This window comes from Silene latifolia, unplaced genomic scaffold, assembly GCF_048544455.1.
Source record: "Silene latifolia isolate original U9 population unplaced genomic scaffold, ASM4854445v1 scaffold_57, whole genome shotgun sequence".
NCBI classification, from domain to species: Eukaryota; Viridiplantae; Streptophyta; class Magnoliopsida; order Caryophyllales; family Caryophyllaceae; genus Silene; species Silene latifolia.
In genome coordinates this window covers 2608549-2620258 of record NW_027413480.1, presented here as the reverse complement: position 1 = coordinate 2620258, position 11710 = coordinate 2608549, and the positions used below count along the sequence as shown (strand labels likewise).

At 41.9% G+C, this 11710-nt stretch overlaps 1 non-coding gene across 1 annotated transcript; it reads right to left on the bottom strand.

Annotated features, from left to right (window-relative positions):
• Positions 1-10604: 10604 nt before the first annotated feature.
• Positions 10605-10711, bottom strand: LOC141639878 (small nucleolar RNA R71). Its single transcript, XR_012542739.1, has one exon. It is a non-coding gene; the product is annotated as a small nucleolar RNA R71 (small nucleolar RNA).
• Between the last annotated feature and the right edge of the window lie 999 nt (positions 10712-11710).

The following is an 11710-nucleotide window of genomic DNA, read 5'->3' as shown; positions in this document are numbered from 1 at the left end:
ACTAATTCATTTCTCATCATTTAATTGCTCTTTAACATGTTATAATGCAATGTAATCATCTTTGTGACAATTTGCCATTCTCATCTTAACCTAACTACCATGAAGTCATCTTATGTGATAAACCCTAATTACCAAAACATGTTATAATGCAACTATCATGAGACAAATGCAATTAGTGACAATAAATGCACAATTAAACACTAATATCACCATAGCTAAGTAGGGAAAACCCTCTCTCAAGCTTATCTTCACCAATCCACAAGCTACTAACTAGAAATGCTCCTCAATGAAGCTCCGTACACATATTAATTGCTACAATCAATACTACTACAATCTATTATAATAACCATACTAATTAAATCCCCCTTAAATATCCTTTTTAATTCATACAACCTAATTAAGTATAGAGTAATCTACTAACTAAATAATATTTTTAAGACAATATCAAAGGGAAAAGAAGTGTAGATCAACTTACAACCAATTGGAAGAACAAAGGAGGCAAGAATCTTCTCAAGAGAATTAGGGTTTTGAGGGGGTTTGTTGGCGAGGAATTTAGAGAGATATTGGGGAAGTTTAGAGAGTGGTGTGAATAGTGTTAGAGAAGGGTTTTGTGTGGGAAATCTAAAATGGTAAGGTTCCGAAAGCGACTTCTCACCAACAATATTTTCGTATAAGCCGCACTCGACCGGCACTCGGTCGAGTGGCCGGTCCACTCGATCGAGTGGAAGCTCCACTCGGTCGAGTGGATGGTCACTCGGTCGAGTGACCAACTTTATAGGCTTCCAGAATACTGTCCAGTGGCACTCGATCCTTCACTCGGTCGAGTGGGGCTCCATTCGGCCGGGTGAATAATCTACTTGATCGAGTCGAGTCTATATAAATGCTGGGTATTACAATCTTCCCCCCTTAAAAGGAACTTTGTCCCCGAAGTTCACACCTGATACTCTAAGAGTCAAACTTCTATACCATGAAATTCTAAATGTGAAAGGCGGTGAGTCGGGTATCAGGAACTAGTATGCTATGACCAACCAAAATTTATACGGCTAAGACAAAAGATTAAGAATTTCGTGTTACTTGTACTTGCGTAATACGCCCTACCCCTCTAGAAACATCATTACGACCTCGTAACTGACTCATACCTATTCGAAAGGGTGAGGTTATCGCTTTTTCATGCTATCCTCGGCCTCCCAAGTGGCCTCTTCAACAAGATGGTTGGACCACAACACTTTCACCAAGATTATCTCGCCATGTCTTGTCTTCCTAACCTTTCGGTTTAGGATTTCTTTGGGTGTTTCCACATACTTTAGGGCATCATCGAGTTTGATTATCTCCGCTTCGAGCACATGAGAGGGGTTACTTATGTACTTACACAATTGAGACACGTGGAAGATATTGTGAACTCGGTCCATTGCCGGTGGAAGTGCTAAGCGGTAGGCCACTTCCCCGACTCTATCTAAAATTTCATAGGAGCCAATGAACTTTTGGCTCAACTTGCCCCTTTTCCCAAATCTCATGACTCCTCTCATGGGTGAAACTTTGAGTAGTACTTTGTCTCCTACCGCAAATTCGATGTCACTTCTCCTCAAGTCGGCGTTACTCTTTTGCCTATCTTGTGCCGCTCTCATCTTTTCACGGATTACATGGACTTGATCAATCATGTCTTGAATCATTTGAGGTCCCAATAGCACGACTTTGGTGCTAACGTCCCATCATATAGGGCTTTGGCATTTCCTTCCAAATTGGGCTTCAGATGGTGCCATTCCAATGCTAGCATGGTAGATAATTTTGTAGGAGAACTCAATCAAATGTAGTCTTTCTTCCCAAGAGCCTCCAAATTCCAAGACACAAACTCTTAACATATCCTCCAATGTTTGGATGGTCCTCTCCATTTGTCCATCCATTGCCGGGTGAAAGGCCGTACTCATCTTCAATTGGGTGCCTAAGGAGCTTTGAAGTTCTTGCCAAAATCTTGAAATAAACCGCGAATCTCGGTCCGATACTATATCATTTGGGAACCCACGATGCTTGACCATGTATTTGCAATAAGAATTAGCCAACTCTACCTTACTCCAAGTGTCCTTCATTGCGATGAAATGAGCCGACTTGGTCAATCTATGCACAATGACCCAAATCATGTTGTTCCATTTTTGGGTTCTTGGTAGTCCATAGATATCGACTCCCACTTCCATTCCGGCACATCTAAGGGTTATACTTTCCCTTGAGGTCTCTTGTGTTCACCTTTCACTTTTTGGCAAGTCAAGCACCTTGCCACGAACTCCGCCACCTCCCTTTTTCATGTTTGACCACCAAAACATTTTTTTGAGGTCCTTGTACAACTTATCACCACCCGGATGCACCAAATAAGGCGTGTTGTGGGCTTCATTCATAATCTTCTTCTTAAGTTCATCATCATTAGGTATACACCACCTCCCTTTGAACCTAAGACTTCCATCCTTGTGTAACTTGAATCTCGAGGGCTTTCCCTTTTCTAGTATTCCCTTCCATTCTTGGATTTTCACATCACTTTCTTACCTTCCCCGAATTTCATCATATAACTCGGGCTCTAAGGTCAAATCACCCATTGTTTCCCTTTTTTGTATGACATGGATAACCATCTTGCTCACCTCTTCCTTCAACCTTAGCATGGACAAGGCGGTACACAAGGAGTGCACCGACTTCCTACTCAAGGCAACGGCCACCACATTAGCTTTCCTTTCATGATAGACTATCTCTATGTCATAGCCCCTAATAAGCTCAATCCACCTCCTTTGTCTCATATTCAACTCCTTTTGGGTGTAAATATACTTCAAGCTTTTGTGGTCAGAAAACACCTTAAAGGTTGCTCCATACAAGTAGTGCCTCCAAATCTTCAAGGCAAAGACAACGGCTCCCAATTCTAGGTCGTGGGTGGGGTAGTTCTCTTCATGGGTCTTCAATTGTTACGAGGCATAGGCAATGACTCTACCATTTTGTATAAGCACACATCCTAGACCATTCTTTGAAGCATCGGTGTATACCTCAAAATTTTCACTCTCTTCTGGCAAGGCTAGTACCGGGGCCGTGGTTAGGCGCTCCTTTAGGGTCAAGAAGGCTGTCTAACAACTCCCGTCCCATTTGAAATGGCTCTCTTTCCTCATCAATGATGTCAAGGGTCTAGCAATTTTGGAGAAGTCTTTCACAAATCGGCGATAGTACCCGGCTAGGCCTAGGAAGCTTCGAATTTCTGCCACATTCCTGGGTGCCACCCACCTAGACACGGCCTCAATCTTGGTGGGATCTACAACAACTCCTTCCTATGATATTATATGTCCTAGGAAAGCCACCTTTTCCAACCAAAAATCGCACTTACTAAGCTTTGCATAAAGTTGGTGCTCCCTCAAGGTTTGTAAAACAATTCTTAGGTGCTCCTCATGCTCTTCCTTGGTCTTGGAGTAGACCAAAATGTCGTCTATGAATACCACCACGAACTTGTCCAAGTATGGACTAAACACTCGATTCATGAGGTCCATGAAAGCGGCCGGTGCATTTGTTAACCCGAATGGCATCACCACAAACTCGTAATGTCCGTACCTTGATCTAAATGCGGTCTTTGGAATGTCTTCATCCTTGATCTTCAATTGGTGATACCTCGATCTTAGATCGATCTTTGAAAATATTCCGGCTCCACTAAGTTGGTCATACAAATCATCAATTCTTGGTAGAGGATACTTGTTCTTGACGGTGACGTTGTTCAATTTCCGATAATCTATGCATAGCCTTAACGTCCCGTCCTTCTTCTTTACAAATAGGACCGGTGCTCCCCATGGTGAAACACTTGGCCTTATGTAGCCTTTATCCGCTAACTCCCAAAGTTGTTTCTTCAACTCTTCTAATTCCTTTGGACTCATCCGGTACGGGGTCTTAGAGATTGGTCCCGTACCTGGCTTCAAGTCCACCCCTAATTCCACTTCTCTAGGAGGAGGTAACCCGGGAAACTCCTCTGGGAAGAAATCCTCGAAATCCGGTTGTTGCCATCGTTGAAGTTGCAGTTAGCATTCCTTTGGTTGCTTCATGCCCCCGAACTCCGGTTGTTGGTCCCACTTTGAGAAGGAGTGTAGTAGTAGTTTCCTTGCTCGAACCTCCGGTTGGGTCCTCTTGGGGTGCTTGTGCACTCCACCTTCTTGTGGCCAAAGCCACCACAATTATAGCATCGAGGTCCTCCTCCTTCACTCACGGCCCTTCCGCCGTAGCCGCCCGACTTCCCGTAGCCACTTGTAGGCACTGCTACCGAGTAGGATCTAGCTTGGTTGAAATTATTCTTCTTGGGTTGGTACCCTCCATTCTCACTTTCGGCCTTCCTCTTTTCCCCCGACCTTTCCTTAGCCTCCTTGGCCATACCGAGTAGCCTCTCCGTATTTTCGGCCCTCGCATAGACCTCTTTCACACTTGACACATCTCCGGGTTGAAGCTTCTATAGGATCTTGATGGTTAGTCCTCCCTCAAACTTGAGAGCCAAGTGGGATTGGCTAAGATGAAGGTCTTCCACGTATGTAGCTAGTTCGTTGAAACGGATGTAGTAATCTTGAATGGTCAGAGCATCGGTCATAACAAAGCGATCGAACTCCGCCTGGAGTTTGCATCTTACATGCTCGGGAATGAACTCATTCCTCATCTCCACCATGAAATCGGTCCATGGTATTGCGACCTCACCTCTTTCTTCATAAAATTCCCTCATAGCATCCCTCTCCTTATACCACCACCCTCCCGCGAGACCTCCTAAGTAGAAGGCGGCTTGCTCCACCTTGAGCTCTTCGGGGCACCTCACTAACTCGAACACATTCTCCATTTCCCTCAGCCAGTCGCTAAAGAGACATGGCTCCCTAAAGGTGGTGGCACGAGATGGCGGTGCTCACTGAGGAGGCATCCATTGCCGCATCTCTCTCTCTCTCTAGTGACATTCCTAAGGGCCTCGGAGAGGGCTTCATTTTGGGCTATGAGTCGCTCCATTTATTCTTCGGACACGCGGGATGTAGGCGAAGGAGTCCTTGCACGGGTTCGCTGCATTATGTCTCTTCAATAAGCGTAACAAACGTCAATACATGCTAAAAAGTTAAGAGGCAAAAGGCATTAACCACAACACAGATCCACTCGATCGAGTGCGGATTATCACTCGGTCGAGTGGCTCGATTTATAGAATGTTTCCAGAATCCCCCAAGTCTACTCGGTCGAGTGGTCCTCCTACTTGACTGAGTGACACACACTCGTTGAGTGGATCTACCACTCGGTCGAGTGACAAAACTTATAGGAGGTCCTAAGGGTTTGTAAATATGCCCACTCGGTCGAGTGGTAGGGGCACTCGGTCGAGTGCCTTCTAGTCAGCCAAGTCCCTTTTCTCACTTGACCAAGTATGCACTTTAAGGGCTATTTACGCATCCCAGCTCCTACAAGTCCACATACAACCCTATTTGCATGTTCCTAAACGCATGTACGCGAAAAGTAGAAGCATTGAAAAGGCATACAACTCACATATAACGGCAATTAGTATATGTTCACATTAACACATCCCACACACACTTCCTAATCATATCATCTTCAACATGTTGTCACATAGGATACTACCAAGCATGTAACAAATCCACAACACTAAGCAAGAAATATGCAATAACCATATGCATCACACACGCCCCATTACCCTCGCATAATGACCGACTAAGTTAAGAGGACAATCGCACAACTTTGGGACGTCTCCCAAACTTGCTACAAGTTCTCTATGACTCAAACCGGGTTCATTTTAGATTGACTCACCCTAGTTCATTGGTTCATTGGTTCATTGATTTAGGCTCCAAAACCGATGTTCTGATAGCACTTTGTAACAGCCCCATAAGTCGGGATCCTTTCCTTTAGGCATTCCCAACGTATGGAGGCATCACAAGACTTGGTTTCCCAAGTTTTGTAGTGCGAACAATCATGTAAAGAAGTTCCCAACTCAACATAAGCAATAGATAAGTTATAGTTAAATGGTTACAAGGTGGGGAATGCAATTACCACTCAAATGTTATACAACCCAATCGAAAAGTAGGAGTTTAATTGTCAAAAAGTTAAGATAAACACAAGTGGTGACGACAAGTGAAGACCGCTCCCCAAGCCCTCGCATGAATCATGGTAGCCTGTCAACACTGCTCCCCATATGGGCGGAATTCACCATATGGTTCACCAGATCATTCAAAACCCAAGTGTTAGCTTAATGATATAAGTGTTCAATGCATGCGATACTAAGCTTACCAAACATATTACAATGCAAGATAAAACCAACAAGGTACAATGAGAGATATGAAATCACCCTCCAACACACATCCATAAAACCGGTGACCGGGACACGCCCACGACGTCACTAACACACACAAGGTACTCGGAACACGTCCGTGGTACCTGGACCGAGTGCGACTCGAGTCCCCTGCAAGACGTCGTGCCTCACTACACGAGTCCCTCCATAACCCAAATACTAAATGTGCACATCCCCCTTGGAGAGGGAAGCTCCAAGGGTGACTTGAGCGGAAGACAGTTTCACAACCGCCTTTCGTCTCCAAAATCGGAACCAATGATTCTCCCACATCCTCCAATGTCCACCAAATCAAGAACGAACCAACAATTCCAAACAACACAACTATGCAACCATAATGGTAAGACAAGTACAATCATGCTCAACTCTTCACTAATTCATTTCTCATCATTTAATTGCTCTTTAACATGTTATAATGCAATGTAATCATCTTTGTAACAATTTACCATTCTCATCTTAACCTAACTACCATGAAGTCATCTTATGTGATAAACCCTAATTACCAAAACATGTTATAATGTAACTATCATGAGACAAATGCAATTAGTGACAATGAATGCACAATTAAACACTAATATCACCATAGCTAAGTAGGGAAAACCCTACCTCAAGCTTATCTTCACCAATCCACAAGCTACTCAGTAGAAATGCTCCTCAATGAAGCTCCCTACACATATTAATTGCTACAATCAATACTACAATCTATTATAATAACCATACTAATTAATTCCCTCTTAAATATCCCCTTTAATTCTACAACCTAATTAAGTATAGAGTAATCTACTAACTAAATAAGATTGTTAAGACAAGATTAAAGGGAAAAGAAGTGTAGATCAACTTACAACCAATTGGAAGAACAAAGGAGGTAAGAATCTTCTCAGGTGAATTAGGGTTTTGAGGGGGTTTGTTGGTGAGGAATTTAGAGAGATATTGGGGAAGTTTATAGAGTGGTGTGAATAGTGTTGGAGAAGGGTTTTGTGCGGGAAATCTGAAATGACAAGGTTCCGAAAGCGATATTTCACCAACAATCTTCTCGTATAAGCCGCACTCGGCCGAAACTCGGTCGAGTGGCCGGTCCACTCGATCGAGTGACCAACTTTACAGGCTTCCAGAATACTGTCCAGTGGCACTCGGTCCTTCACTCGGTTGAGTGGGGCTCCGCTCGGCCGAGTGAATCGTCTACTTGGTCGAGTCGAGTCTATATAAATGTGGGGTATTACAAAAGGAGGGGATGGTGAAGAGCGGTGGCGGGCATGATGATAGTTGTGGTAGATGTTGTGGGTAGATGAAGAAAGGGGAGAGTGGTTTTTGAAAGAGGGAAAATAAGAGGGATAAAATCGTCAAAAATGTGCTGTGATGAGTAAAAAGTATACTGCGAAAATCAACAACCTTTATAACTTATTACGTATTGTTTTACTTTGCATGTAATTAATTAGTAATGATCTTTGAGTTTGATTATTGCTACTAGATTGTCAATTTTATTTGTTTTTCTTTTCTGATATATTGGCCACAAAATCAAAGTATTATACCATTTCTTTTTTACGGTTTTTCATGTCAAGTTTTTAAATTCTTGACCATTTTTTTTCGAAATAGAAAGAATTAAATTGGGTATTTTTTTTCCTAACATTTACTTTAATAAGATGATTGAGGGCATATTAGTTTTTCTTATATAATATTTTTATTTGTAATCCAAATTCTATGTTTGTTGAATCAAATTTAATTATGTTGGGAAAAAAAGATTTTAATCTTGTGAAATTAGATAAATTGATAGTTTGAATTGGATAATTGATGACGGCCTTAATTGCTTGAAGGACTTGAGTAATCGGAATGTCCACATTACATTAGTCTGTAAAATATAAGGCGTTATTGGATGATAGCTTTGATATATGATTAATTTAGACCACTTTCCCTCTCCTTTACTATGCATTTTGACTCGTTTTGAGACGGGTTATGTACCCCTATTTGCATTTTGTGTCTCAATTTCGCCTTCTATGAGCTCGTATCTCACTTTGTAGGTTTTGAGACAGAAATGAAGAATTGGGAGCAAGAAGGGTCGTTCAGAAGATAGCACAGGGAAGAAGAAGAGGAAAAGCTGAGAAAAGGTTCTTAGCCGGTTGGCCAGCAGCCGGTCTGCCGGCTGGGAACACCCCCGATGAGTCAAAGGAAGAAAAAAGAAAGAAATCTTCCAGGAGACTCCCAGCCGGGTGGCCCACCGGTCATGCATACCTGATGCTGTTGAGATGTTATTTTTCCAAGAAGAAATTCCAGGAGACTCCCAGCCGGGTAGTGCACCGGCAGCCGACAGCCCGGTTGTGCGCACCTGATGACTCCAGATTTTGAAAAATATTCCAGGAAACTCCCAGCCAGGCAGGCCACCGACGGCCAGTCCACCGGCTGGGACCTCTTCTCTGCATTTTCAACTCCTTTGTAATTTTTTAACTAATTTGCGTGAAACCTATAAATACCCCCTCCCTAATTTCATTTGGACACATTACCCTAAATAAAAAGTCCTAGTATTAAGCTTGTAGTATTCAATTTAAGACTTTAATCTTTCTATTATTATTGTTAATTACTCAACAATTCTAATTAGTTCTTCCTTTGTTGAACATTTGGATTATAATTTGAAGAAAGGAAAACTCTTCTTCCATCTATTAATCCAAGTTTGCAACTTTATTTGAAGACTGGTATAATTTTCTTCCTAGTTTTAATTATTTGTCTGTTTACATATTCATACTTATTTAATTAGTTTATCCTTGCAAACATGTTTCCTTCTACTTGTTTTACATCAAAGTTTACATCTTTTATGTTTGTTCTCATCAATATGTGTGAGGAGTGACTTACTAAGGTAAATGGGGGGAACTTGTGTAGGTTCCATGGTTTGATTGTGGTCCTTGACATAAAGGTTGAGTATTTGGGTTGGTAGCTTTGTTTTATGCACACCATGTGTTTGATGAAAGGCATGAGTGAGTAATTTGACTTCTTTCTATATCTATTTGCATGTTTAAGTGAGAGCTTGAACTTGTGTTAAGTTGGGTGTGTCTATTGCATGTTTGAGTGTGGATAGGGAGAGATCTTGAACAACCCTAGACAAAGGACCGTCTTACACTGAGAGGTGGAGACCTACCTTCACCTTACCCTTAGACCAACCTTAGTGTCACCATAATCGACCTTGACCTACACTTGTGAACCCGGCTAACTTAGTCTTTTAAACTCTTGAGTTAGACCAATTTACTTGCTTACTTGTTAATTGCTTCGCTTGCTTTAGTGGTAGCTTATTATTAATCACTAATCAATTCCTTTTGGCTAGAATTAAAATAGGATAAGTTAGACCGTCTTAGAACCATAGAAACTGTCCCTTGGGATTCGACCCTTGTAATACACAACGATCACTCGTTCACTTACGAGGTATAAATATAAGACACCAAGTTTTTCGCGCCGTTGCCGGGGACGATATTAATTGGATAAGATAGTTTAAATAATTTCTAGGCTTAGTTCATTTGTGTTTGTTTGTTTTCTCCCTTTATCCTAGTGCAAACTTTTCATTAAGACCATTTGATCTTTTATTGAGTGCATGAATAGGTGCTATATCGTACCTCTCTTCCCTCTTGATCACGAGATCGAGAAAACATTTCGGGCAAGAAGACGACAAGCTCTATCGGCTATACGAAGATCACCACCCTTTGTTAATCCGTCAACTACCCCAATTTCCACAATTGAGCCTCCAAATACAACACCCTCTTCCTCCCATCTTCATATACTCAACATACCACAACGTAATTCACCAAGTCCATCTCCCGAAAATTCACCCACCCATTCACAACACTCAAACTGCACTCATAACACCGAGTCACCAAGGTCACCAAATACCCCAAATTCACCCATTTCACCAAGATACAACCTTGTGAACGTTAACATGGCAGACCAACCCATGGGCTACTATAATAGGCCGGACCCTAATCGGTCTTGCTCGAAAATTAACTATGGTTCCATTGCTCTCAACACCTTTGAGCTAAGGCACCATGTAATCTCCTTCATTCAAAAAGACGTCTTCCACAGGTTAAAGAATGAGGATGCACATGGGCATCTCGTTATGTTCAAATAGAAGGTGGGCACAATCAAGCATAATGGTGTCATCGAAGACCAAATTCTTCTCATGCTCTTCCCTTTCTCCTTGAAAGACAATACAAGGAAATGGTTGAATTCACATGAACCGGGTGCATTCACAACTTGGGCTAGCCTCTCTAATGCTTTCATCAATAAATTTTACCCACCCTCAAAAACCGCAAGGATAAGGCATGAGATTCAAACCTTCAAACAAAAAGACCTTGAGACCCTAACTGAAGCTTGGGAGCGATTTCGAGACCTTATTACCTCTTGCCCACACCATGGCATCCCTAAATGAATGACCACCCAAACATTCTTCCAAACCTTTAAACCAAGGTTTATAGACATGATTGTGGCAGCTTCCGGAGGAAATTTTGATGCTATAAATAGCGCGGCTATCACGAAGATGATTTAAAATATTTCCAAGATGGAAAATAGTTATGGTACAAGAGATAGCGAGGGACAAGGTGAAGGGCCCACTAGACTTGATTTGGAAACAAAGCTCAAGTTGGATGAGTTGTCAAAGAAATTTGACAACTTGGGATTGGACCCTTAATATCAACAACCTCAATATCAACCACCACCGAAGCCGGATCGTTCAAGGAAATACAACCAAAACTAAAACCAAGGTCAAGGTTCCGATTTTTGGAGATTTTCACAAAACAACAACCAACCTTATGTTTCTCCACCCCTAAGGAATAACAATCGAAATGACAATCGAAATTTTCAACCTCAAAGCAACTTCCAAGGAAACAAAAATTTCCAAGGAAATCAAAATTACCAACCCCAAAATCAACCACCCCTCTCATTGAACCACCAAACCCAAACACTTCTATTGAACAAATGTTAAAAAACATGGAGGCCAAGGCATTATAAAGAGAAGTTAATGTGGAGCAACAATTCAAGCTTCAAAGGTCCGACATTTCTAATCTCCAAGCACACCAAAGAACACTTGATTCTTATATGGCTAACTCTAACCAATGAGATTCTAATACTCCAAGGGGATCTCAATATCTACCAATGCAAGGCTCCCACCCTAAGGATGGACTACCTCATCACCAACAAGCTCATGCGATCACTTTGAGGGGTGGGAAAGAATTGGAAGACCTTTATAAGGATTATGATTACGATTCAAAGAGAAAAAAGGATGTTATGAGAGGAGGACTTGAGAGCCCACCTTTATCACCAACAAGTATAGGTGAGAACTCCAGGAAAGGGAAAGTAAGTGATCAACCCGTAGATGATAAAAACTTTGTCTTGGAAGAAATTAAGGTTGACAAAGTGGGT